General features: G+C 44.0%; 2 protein-coding genes across 12 annotated transcripts in view; one reads left to right on the top strand and one right to left on the bottom strand.

Moving 5' to 3' along the window:
- USP8 (ubiquitin specific peptidase 8) overlaps nucleotides 1-6,912 on the bottom strand; it is a 102,206-nt gene extending 95,294 nt beyond the window's left edge. The window contains exons 1-2 of one of the 3 annotated variants that reach the window (XM_072738532.1): nucleotides 6,795-6,912; nucleotides 6,009-6,155 (exon numbers count right to left, since the gene is read on the bottom strand). The gene's annotated coding sequence lies outside the window, so the exon portion shown is untranslated. The remainder of the gene's footprint in view (nucleotides 1-6,008; nucleotides 6,156-6,794) is intronic. The other 2 variants (XM_072738534.1, XM_072738533.1) reach the window with 2 other exon arrangements.
- GABPB1 (GA binding protein transcription factor subunit beta 1) overlaps nucleotides 6,858-12,052 on the top strand; it is a 64,389-nt gene continuing 59,194 nt past the window's right edge. For 2 of the 9 annotated variants that reach the window (XM_025998694.2, XM_025998698.2), the window contains exon 1: nucleotides 6,899-7,385. The gene's annotated coding sequence lies outside the window, so the exon portion shown is untranslated. Of the gene's footprint in view, nucleotides 7,386-8,364; nucleotides 8,519-12,052 lie in introns of those variants that run through there. The other 7 variants (XM_072738541.1, XM_072738539.1, XM_025998697.2 and 4 more) reach the window with 5 other exon arrangements.

The raw sequence follows: 12,052 nt of genomic DNA, 5'->3' as shown, positions 1-12,052 counted from the left end.
ACCAAAAAGTCTACCAAATGAGAACCAATTGGCTGCCTTGGAATTGGAGGGGGAATAAATGATAACACATGTAGAACAACTGGCATGTAGTTCATTTGTTTATTTGAGAGCACGTATGAGCGGGGGGAGGGACAGAGGGAGAGGGAGAAGCAGACTCTCTGATGAGCAGGGAGCCTCATGGGGAGCTCGATCTCAGGATCCTGGGGTCACGACCTGAGCTGAAGGCAGATGCTTAACTGACTCAGGTGCCCTAGCATGCAGTTTAAATGATTTCCTCTTCTCTTTACTTCTCTCCGTCTCTATTTTCTATATTCTCTCCCAATTATCTCATTCATTCCCATAGCTTCAACTATTACCCTGATGTGGATAACTTCTAACTTTTTAAAAAAGATTTTATTTATTTATTCAAGAGAGACACACAGAGAGGCAGACACATAGGTGGAGGGAGAAGCAGGCTCCATGCAGGGAGCCGGATGTGGGACTCAATCCGGGGACTCCAGGATCACACCCTGAGCCAAAGGCAGATGCTCACTGGCTGAGCCACCCAGGCGTCCCAACTTCTAATTTTCTATCAGTAATACCGTATTTGTTTTCAGAGTACCAAACCTTAAGTTCTGTAGCTATATAATAATGCTACCCTGATGTTCTGGCATGATCTTAAACTCAATATGTATAAAATAGAGTATCTTTCTCCCAATCTACTCCTTCTCTTGGTTGTCTCATTTTGTTCATGTTATCACTATTACCTCCTTTGCTTAGGTTCAAAATCTCAATCATTCTTTCACCTTTTCCCATTATATTGAATCAGGCATCAAGATATATTTTATAGGGCATTTTAGTAGCTTTGGGGGTTACATAAAGGTCTGTTTTATGAAACTTCCCTCTCCTGCCAGGTAAGAAAAATGAAATTAAGGCAAGTTAAGAGATGCCCAGGTCACATGACTAGAGTTGTTAGAGCCTAGATTAAAAATCAGTTAAAACTTGAACTTGGGGCTCCTCACTCCCAACTGCCATGGTCTTTCACCTTCTCAGACTGCCTTAAATTCTGCAGTATTTTTGCATCTGTCTTTCCCCTTATCATTGCCGCTCCCAGAATTCAGGCCTTTCTTGTGTTTCATATTTATGATGTACACAGAAAGAAAGACTGACTCAGTGAGGTAAAATAGTTGGTAATGTGTATCCAGCATTGCCCATGAAATTTTTTCCCTACTTGTTAATTGCAACAAATTTTTAAAAACCATGAAATATATAATACACATACTGAAAAAAGTCACCCACTCGAAAAACCTACAGCTCAATGAATCACAAAATACCCATGTATCCAGCACTTATATCAAGAAACCAAACATTGCCAACACCCCAGAGGCCTCATTTCCTCCTCCCAAATATTACTCCCTAACCCAAAGCCAATTATTGCTTTTATAGTTTTTACTACCTAAACATATATCCTTAAATCTAGTTTGACCTGTTTTTTTTTTAATTTTTAATTTATTTTATTTGACACAGAGAGAATGTACACAAGCAAGGGGAGTGCAGGCAGAGAGAGAGCAGCAGGCACCCTGCTGAGCAAGAAGCCCACGGTGGGGCTCTATCCCAGGACTCTGGGATCATGACCTGAGCCAAAGGTGGACACTTAACCAACTGAGCCACCCAGGTGCCCCAGTGCTGCCTGTTTTTTGAACTCTGAACTTTCCAAAGTGGCTATACTGATATAGATTCTCACCAGCAACATGTAGTTTCAGTTGTTCCAATACTTGGCCACATTGGGCATTTACTGTAGTGTCCATTTTAGCTATTATTGTGGATGTGTAGCCATAGCTGATTGTGGTTTTAATTCACATTTCTCTAATGATTATAAAAGTTGGGTGCCTTGATTTGTTTATTGGCCATTTAGATACCCTCTTTGGTAAAATGACTGTTTGGGTCTGTTACCCATTTTTCTATTGGATTGTCTTTTTATTTTATATTGATTTGTGGGACATTATAAATTCTAGATAGGAGAATATTTCTACTCTAGAACACATTTGCCTGGTGCCATTAGAATACCACCATCTCCCCTTACTCTGGGCCCAAATTCCCTGATGAACCCTCTGGGAGATAATGTAGTCAACTTCATGTAGTCTCTGTAAAACAAAGTAGTCATTGTGCCAGAGAATTTGCTAGATACTGGGAATATAATGGCAAAAAAAAAAAAAAAAAGATTAGAAATAATACTTTTAAATGAGACCTGTATTGAAAACCTAACGTTTATTAGCTTCATGACATTAGGCAAGTTATTTAGCCTATTTTGGCCTCTGTTTACTTGTTGAAAAGATGGGGCTAATACCCGTTTTTTAGCATTGTTTTGAGGGTTAATTGAACAATATATACAAGATTTTGTACAGTGGCTGGCAAACAGGAACATTTAATAAGTGGTAGCTATTATAAATTTGGTTATTTCCTTGCAGCCTTCCGTTTCTCTACGGAGGGAGAAACTGAGCAGACAGATGTCAATTTCTTTCTTAGCTGCTATGGTTCTCACTATAAAGCAAAAAAGCAACCTGAAAAAACCCCATTTGTTTTAGGTAATCTTCTGAGAACTTGGCTCTTCTTACTCCCTTTGTCTCAGTGCTTTAAAAATTACCTGTGGTGGTGTAGAAGATCAAGTAACTGTTGCATGACAAACTGAGGGACCACAAGAAGAAAAAAATATGGGGATTGTAATTTATGAATTTATATTTAAACCTGGTCAATCAGGAGGTGCTGGGGCTGATAGGGAAGGCCTTGGAACATGCTTAGGAGGCAGTTGGCGCAGGTGGAGGGTTTCCTCATCACCCTTGTTCATACAGAAAAATGTTTAACATTTGAAGTCATTCCAAAAATCCAATAAATCAAACAGGTCTGGAGACAACAAACAGTACAGTAAGGAGCATAACTATGTGGACAAGGGCCAAGTGACATGTGATCAGGTCAGTGTGCTTAAACTTGTGATTCACAAGTGTGCAGATGTGAAAGGAAAATAAAGGAGTTGGCTGAGATTTTCACTGATAGCTTGAAAAAAGGCTCTATTTATAGTAACATAACAGAGAAAAAGATATCTTAATGGCATAGAGGATATATAGTTTGTGTATCTGGGGGAAAAAAAAACAAACCCAACACCTCTCAGCATAAAAAAATTATCTCTGGTGAAAGATCATAGATACCTCTATAAAACATGAATTACCAGTAAAGGGAAGTAAAAGGAAGATATATACAACAATACAGATCCACAGACATGAAATTAGTCTTAAAGTTATTGCAAACTTCTAAAACCTTAATTTCTGTAAATGCCTTCTCTAGGATCAATAACAAAGGGTTTGCAGACTAGTACCGGCCTGTGGACCATACTTTGGTGACACTGCTCTGGAGCAATGGCAAAAATCAGACTTCTGAATCTGAAGGGCTGGGGTTAGAGCCTGGAATGTGGGGACTCAACTAAAGGGTTGCTCTTGGTCCTGAGCCACCAGCTGGCCACCTACTGGTCTTTTTCTAGCCTTTAGCACAACATTGAGTCACCCCCTAGCTCAAAAACCATCTATTGTTCCCTTGTATCTAGGATAAAATCTCAACCTTTTACCATGGCATCCAAGGCCTTCCAGGCTGATTTCACACTTTAGTCTGATTTTCCACTTGGCCGCACTGTCTTATTAATATAGCAGCAACTAGCCACATGTGGCTAGTGAGCAGTTAAAATGTGACTAATTCAGGAATTAAAATCTTAATCTTTAATTTAAAATTAAATGACAAATCGGATACATAATTCAATTACTGCAAAACTTTTAAGTATGTTTGGAATGACCTGAGTATGAAAATCTAGTTTTTCAACTGTAAATTTCATGGAATCAAGTTTTGAGATATGCTCAAAGTATAAAACACACACTAGATTTTGAACACAGTAATGAGAAAAAGACTGTAAAACATTTAAAAACATTTAATACTTTTTAATATTGATCACACATGAAATGGTATGATTTTGGCTATACTGGGTTAAATAAAAGACATTAAAATTAACTTTTTACTTTTTTAATGTGGCTACTATAAACTTTGTGGCTGGTGTTATATTTATACTGAATGGTGCTAGCCTAGACAATCATGCCCAAACCTAGGAATCACTCTTGATTCCTCCCTTTCCCTCACTCATATTGACTCATTAGCAATACAGCTCAGGTCTAATCACCAAATAGATCTTAAATTCATCCATTTTTTTCCTCTGCTGCTACTTACTATCCATGTTACTCCATTCCTTAAAACCCTTCAGTGGGGCAGCCCGGGTGGCTCAGGGGTTTAGTGCTGCCTTCGGCTCAGAGCGTGACCCTGGAGACCCAAGATCGAGTCCCACGTCGGGCTCCCTGCGTGGAGCCTGCTTCTCCCTCTGCCAGTGTCTCTACGTCTCTCTCATGAATAAATAAAATCTTAAAAAAGAAAAAAACTCTTCAGTGGCTTCTACAGCACTTAAACTTACCAAGGCAGCAGATTTCTTCTCCTACCATTCCTTTCTTTGGTCTCTAAACTTCAGTTACACTGGCCTTCTTGCTAAACACAGGATTCTGCTCTGCTGTTCCCTTAGATCTCAAATACTGCTCTACACTTACGCCCATTCAGGTCTTAGATCAGAGAATACCTTCTCTGTGAGGCCATCTGTGATCAACTTCCAAAATTTTGCCTGTTCTCTCCCCCCCAAAAATGCTTTAATCAGATACCCTTTTATTTTCTTAATAGCGCATATTATAAGATATTATCTTTACTCTTTTATAACACTTTTTTTTTTTTTTTTATGGTCTGTTCCTTCCACTAGCAACAGGAACAGGAACCTTGTTCGTTTTGTTGCTGCTTAATCTATTCCAGGATTTTAGAACACTGCCAGTTACAGAAAGTGCTCATGAAACAACTTAAATGAATTAATATCTAATTTCCTGCCAGACATATGTGCTTGGTTGGCTCACAAGGACTTCAAATTCAACAAGGTCAAAGATGTCAAGGATGACTTCCTCTCAGTCATTCCCTTACCGGCTCAACCAAATCACCAAACTCTCAATAACTACCTTGGTCATATTCTTCACACTATTTGCCACTCAGTCCAAAGCATTATTCTCTCACAAATTACTATTTTTTCCCCAGTTTTCCATGCCTGAGTTTTGCATAACAGTCTAATCTGTCTAAAATGCAAATCCAATCCTGTAACACTTCTACTTAACACCCTTCAACAGTTTCCTCTCAGTTCTCAAAAGCTAATTTCTGCACATGGCATTCAAAGTCTTCATGATTGAATCTCTTCAGGAACATCTCTAGGTAGTCCTGAAACAGCATTTTCTTCTTCTTCTTTTTTTCTTTTTAAAAAGATTTTATTTATTTATTCATGAGACACACACACACACACACACAGAGGTAGAGACACAGGCAAAGGGAGAACAGGCTCCATGCAGGGAGCCCGACGTGGGACTCGATCCTGGGTCTCCATGATGACGCCCTGGGCCAAAGGCAGGCGCTAAACCTCTGAGCCACCCAGGGATCCCCCATTATCTTCTTTACTAAACAATCTCTCCAAAGTTTGCCTCCTAACTTTTCCGTGTATTGCTGCTTCTGTCTGGAAGGCTCCTCCCCAATTCCTTTATTAAAGCTAATTGCTTCTCCAGCCCCATTTCATTCCTCCATCCCAGGTGGGCAAGAGATTTCTCCTGTACGAGATTTCGCAGTATTCAGCAGTTTGCCCTCATTATACTTACTGATATACTTACTATTTACTCCTCTCAGTCTACAGTAGAAAGAAGATCAATGAGGGCAAGGATTCCATAGCAATCGTTAACTCAATGCTTACTCAAACTCAAAGGTTAAAGGAAAACATGGTATCAAAAACTTGGCAAATTTTTATCAACTGAAGCATTGAAAATATTACATCAAAAGAAAACAATATGGCTACTGTGACATTTACTTTGCTTCTATTTTAGGCAAAATGACTTAATAAGTTACACAAAGACTTTACAAATCCTTACCGCGTCAATATCCCAAAAGGGCAACTGGAGGTAGAAAGAATGACTTATCTCAGGCCACACAAAACTCAGTGGGTAATACGGATTTCACCTAAACTCGTAAACTCTCCTGGATGAAACTCTTGTAGCTGTCTCAGATACTCCCAATTCCTAAATATGGGAAGACAGAAGCTGCAGGTCAGCGGCCTGGGAAAGTCATCCCTGGGCTCACCCGTTAAACACAATACCAGTGGGTTGGGTTTTACTTAGCAAATCATCAGAAGTACATTAACTTGCAAAGGCTTTCACTCTGTAAACCACTATCTCCAAATAAACGTTCGCAGCCTTCTTCATAAAATACGGCACAACAGTCATCCAGGCATGGTAGCCACGGTTAAAAAAAAAAAAAAAAAAGACCTTCACCTCTGAGGTGACAGAAATCCAAGGCAATTGAGCGAGCAATTAGCGTCTATGAAGTACGAGACACCTGCGACGCCATGGGCATGTCAAAATTAAAATAATAATAATAATTAAAAAAGCCTACAGGAGTAAGTACATCTCTGTGAGGAACCTGGCTGCTCAGTTCAAGCGACGTGAAGGCACAGCCTTCGTTCCTGCCCCGGTACCTCAACCGCCACTCCCGTCCCAGGCGGCCTAGTTGAATCTAGGGCCACTTTCAGCTAAATCCTAGCTTCCCGGCTGCCCTTCCGCGTCCCGGGGCTCTGCGGGGCGGCTCAGCTTAACCCCCGAGGTCGGGTTCCCCGCGTCTCAGCGGTCACGTCGCAGAGATACCAAGGGAGGAACACGTACTTCGGCTCCCCAACCGCCAGCCCCCGCAAAAAGAGGCGGGAAGGCCCGGCCAGCAGCCGGGACGCTCCGCCGCGCACATGGCCCGCCGCGGCTCCCACCCCCGTGCCGCGCAGGCGCCGGGCGAGCCGGGACTTGCGGTCGCCGAGAGCAGATCATTCCGCCGCTTTCTTTGTGTGGCTCACGCTCTACAAATGGCATATTTCCCTTCCCTCCGTTAAAAACTAAGCGCAGACCCCGTCGCCCCCTTCCTCCCGCCGGAATGGGGTCGCGGAGGGGGCGGGAGAGCGATCTGCGGCCGAAGGCAGGGGCGGAAAGGCCGAGGCGCGGGCTTGACAGGGGCCGGGTCCGGGAGGGATGCTGGGAGCTTTGACTCACTCGCACACCATGTGTCCCTCCGCGCGCAGCACGGGGGACTTTTCGGTGGGGATTTTGGGCGCCGACCAGACGCGGCATTTTCGGAAAATAGCGCCCTGTGCAGCTGAAGCGCTTCGTGTGTAGCGGGGCCGCGTCAGCCCGGCCGGGTACGAGGCGCCTCGGGTCCCCGCACCACCTCCTGCTGCTCCCCCGTCGCCGCTCCCGAAGCTTTTCCAGGTCAGTGCGGGTCTGTGTAGGGCCCTGTTACCACCGGATGTGGAAGTTGATCTCTTCGCTGGTAAAAAATAATTCCACTTCCCCCGGAACCCAGATCATCCCCGCGATTTCCTGTTTATTGCATTAAGGCGCCGGGTTTCCGGGGCTCCTGGCCCCGCTTATTCCGCGGGGGTCGGCGGGGTCGGCCTGGGCGCCCGCTCCGCCCGCGCCGCCGCCGCGCTTTGTCCGCCGGGCACCCCGCTTCGGGGAGGGGCGGGCAGACATGGTGGCGGCCGCCGCCCCCTCCTCGGCCCCGGCGCGCCGCGGCCTCCCAGCCGGCCCGGGCCCGAGCGGCGGCCCCGGGGCGGGGAGGGGGTCGAGCGCGGGCGGCGGGGGCTCTGCGGGCGGCGGGCGGGAGCGGGAGGGAGGCAGGTTGGCGCGGCGCGGCCCGGCCGGGCCTCGGCGCCCGCCGCCCGCCGCCCCGGGAACTGCCGGCCTCTTTGTCTGGGCGCCCTGGCGGCTTCTCCGGAGCGGGGCAGGGGCGGCGGGGGCGGCCGTCCCCGGGCGCGCAGCGCTGTGGGGCCTGCGCGGCCGGGCCGCGCTCGGGCCGCGGCGGGAGCGGCAGCCCTGACGGGGCTGAGCGGAGGGCCCGGCCCGGCCCGGCCCGCGCGCGGCCGATCGCGCCCGCCCGCCGCCACGACCTCGGGCTCTCGGGCCCCTGAGGGGACAAAGGCCGCCGCTCCGGATGCTCGGACTTCTGCTCTTGGGACCTGGCCGCCGGGATCTGCGGGTGCACGGCTTCGGAAGAAAGTTGAGAATTTTGCCAGGTCATTTCTGCCTGGACACAGTGAATCCGCGTGTGTCCGGAGGGCTTGGTTGAAGCTGTCGTGCCGCGTTCAGTCAGCGAGCATAGCCTCGGGGGTGCATCGCGAAAACTGAAACCGACGGGATAATAGAGGCCTGCCTCGTGTGTGTTTTCCCACTTTAAGCTTGTTTTCAGTACACAGACGCTTGCTTTAAACCTGATTGGACTGTGGCGAGCAGACATCTGTTCAAAGGAGGGGTAGCGACCACAGCAGTGCTTTCGGAGGGGGCTTGGTAACGTGGAGATATCTTAGGTGCTCCCCGAACACTGATTTGCTGTCTCGGTTCAGGCAAGTTACTTTCTGAAGTATCGTTTTTTTTTTTTTGTTTTTTTTTTTTAAATCTGGAAAATGTTTTTGATGTAGTCAGTAAATGGTCCTTGTAAAATAATTTCCCATTCCAGAATTAGAGGTGCACTATCATTTATTACGCAGATGGTAGTGTTGAAAAATTCTTTTTGCAGTTCGTTATTTCACGCATAGACCCTACCCAGCTTGGTGTAAATTGCTTCGCACTGACCTATAACCATTCGGCCTTGGCACTTCCACTTTCAGGCTCAGGCTCTCTGATTTTAAGGAAATTAAAGATGGCCTTACGCTTTTTATTAATTTTTTTCCCTTGATTTTACTCTTTACATACCCCCCCCCCCCCCCCGCCCCATAATAGCTACAACAAAAATTCATTACAAGTTAATACAGGTGACATTAATACAAGTTAATACAAGTGGTAAGAGTGACATTGTTTTGCATTTCTGCAGGTCTTTTAAATGTCTGGTTTAAAAGACATCTAGATTCTTAAATCTCTACTGCATTCAGTCTGTGGTATCACACCGTGTAACCTCTGGAAAACTCCCAAAACTCCATTGTATGCTCATGCTTGTTGTGTAATTTTTTTTTTTTTTAAACTGAGAGATTTGTCATTTCTATCCTTTCACCATACAAGTCAAATCAGCAAATTATACAAGACACATTTAAAAAAATATGGATAGGAGAGTTGATTTCTATACTTGTTTCTTGGGCTCTTTTTTTCAATTTGGGATTTAGATGCATAAACAGTATACAGATTGTGTAATCTGCATATGATTCTGGAGACTCAGGAACACTTGAAAATATTTTTTAAGTGACTAAACTTTATTTTTAATTCCACACTTTATTTTTAATTATGTACACAAAATGTGAATTCCATGTTAGATACGCTTGTGAAAACTAGTGTGTAAAAGTAATATTTGAAGATAGGACACTGTCAAAAGCCCTGCAGGAGTTTCAGATTTAAAAGGAATCCTGCAGTGAAACATTTGGTCAAACAATACTTTTGTAATGCATATACTTAACTTTAGAGTTAAGTCTCCTAACTTAGAGTTTGAGTTCTCTCTTTCTGTCCATCTGGGTATTTTATATTTTAGGTTGGGGGCCAGTTACACTAAATGTGTGAAAATGTAAGGCCATACTTTGGTTTAATGGTTTTGAAATGAAGCTAAATTCATTTCCAGTTGTTTCTGTGAACTCTATTTTGATTCTGTCAGACTGTAGTTCTCTACTGTTCCATCAACAGGAAGCATCTGGTCATTCTTGACATAATTGTTTGAAAATGCCAGGTATATTTTTGATGTTTGCCATGCAAATGAAAATAAATATCACATTGGATCTTGGTTAATTTTACTTGTCTCCCTTTCATCCAGCATCTCTAAGTTGTATTTATGGTGGAACTCATCTGTAGAATGGCCATTTCCCACCCCCATCCCCCCTTCTTGAATACCTCATAAGTTAAGAATAGTAACAGGTAAAGCAAACAAGTCAGGAATTCAGAAGTCATTACATGAAGTTTTGAATCATGAATTTGTTTTGAGTGTATTTTTTTTTTTTTAAGATTTTATTTATTCATGAGAGACACACAGAGGCAGAGACATAGGCAGAGGGAGAAGCAGGCTCCTTGCAGGGAGCTGGATGCGGGACTTAATCCCCACACCCCGAATCACACCCTGAGCTGAAGGCTCAACCGCAGAGCCACCCAGGCGTCCTTTCCTTTTCTTTCTGTCTGGGTCCTGACCTAACTTGACTGTCTTGTTTCTACTACTTTTCTCATGAAATAAGTGCTCTTTAAGAATTTCTACAATCTGTTCTGTTTTTCTTTTCCACTTCATAGTTTTTCAATCCAGTCATCATGTTGCTTTTCCCTTTCTTAATCTGTTCAGAAGGTGGCATCTCCCTATGTTTCTGAATCGGCTACTACACTTCTACAAAAATTTAGAGTCCCTTCACCTCATAGCTTGTCCCTCTTTTACTCTACTCTTTACTTGCCCGTGTCTATAACTTTCCTCAGTTTGCCTTTGCCTGACAACAGTTGTCCAAAATGCCACCAGCAAGCTTCTTTTTTTTAAAGTCAACTTTTATTTTTTAAAGATTTATTTATTAGCGAGCACATACAAGCAGGGCGAGGGGCAGAGGGAGAAGCAGGCTCCCCACTGAGCAGGGAGCCCCATGCAGGACTCCATCCCCAGACTGGGATCATGCCCTGAGCTGAAGGCAGATGCTCAACTGCTGAGCCACCCAGGCTTCCCTGAGGGTGTATTTTTGAGGGGGCAATATTCCTTTTCAAGTAGCCTGAGTGTGGGTGAATTCACTGATGGGTCCATCTCCTCTCTTGTCTCATAAACATTAAAAAACAAAGGGAAACAAAACCTTAAAGTTCAGAATAACTTAGTTTTCTAATGAGTATCATTTCTTTGGCCCCAGAGCTAAGTAGTAATCATAGGTTTCTATAGCATTAATGTGTTTATCTAGGTATTATCCTTCTTTGAAGGTGTTTGTTCCATCAGGCTCTCTAGAAGGTCTGCCAACTAGTATTAAGGACTGTATTTCCCCACTGTCTTGACAACAGTGCTTTGCATAGAGGAGATGTGTTGATGCAGTTCAGTTGTTGGTGGACCAGTGTACTTTCATTTAGGCTAAGTCTGTCCATGCGATGTTTAGAGGCTGAAGCTTGAAATGATTTTTCCACTGAAGGTAAATCATATGCACAGCAGTGATGTATTTAGAAATAGGTATTTAAAACTCTTTGTCCTGGTTCTCTTACCTTTTAATGGGAATAATTGGAAAGGCTGGCAGTTAGGTCACAAGACACTAATGCACTAATAGAGAATGTGGAAAAGACTCATCATTTTATTTTATTTTATTTATTTATTTATTTTTTTAATTTTTTTTTTAAATTTTTATTTATTTATGATAGTCACAGAGAGAGAGAGAGAGGGCAGAGACATAGGCAGAGGGAGAAGCAGGCTCCATGCACCGGGAGCCCGATGTGGGATTCGATCCCGGGTCTCCAGGATCGCGCCCTGGGCCAAAGGCAGGCGCCAAACCGTTGCGCCACCCAGGGATCCCAAAACTCATCATTTTAAATGTACATTTAATGTGAATTAACACTCTGGTATAATTTTTTTAAAAAGTAAATGTCATCTTGAAGTTGGTAGAACAACATAGAACAGGTATTGGGGCACCTGGGTGGCTCAATTGGTTAAGCTAAGTCTGACTGTATTTTGGCGTAGGTCATAACCTGAGGATTGTGAGATCAAGCCACATGTCTGGCTCTGCCCTCAGTGTGGAGTCAGCTTGGGATTCTCCCTCTCTCTCTGTCCTTTGTGCTGGTGCTCTCTCTCTCTCTGGAAAGAGGGAGGAGGTATTAGCCACACTTTACTTTGTGCTTGTTGTATTATACCTGGGATAATTACATTGTGTCAGCTTTTAGGTAGCATACTATCACTTTGTGAGTGGGCCCTTATATCATTTCTCAGACTTTATATCAGAATCACCTGCAGGGCAAAAACACAG

Source organism: Vulpes vulpes, chromosome 15 (genome assembly GCF_048418805.1).
Source record: "Vulpes vulpes isolate BD-2025 chromosome 15, VulVul3, whole genome shotgun sequence".
NCBI classification, from domain to species: Eukaryota; Metazoa; Chordata; class Mammalia; order Carnivora; family Canidae; genus Vulpes; species Vulpes vulpes.
Note: the sequence above shows the minus strand (reverse complement) of the source record. Positions and strands in the feature narration are given on the sequence as shown.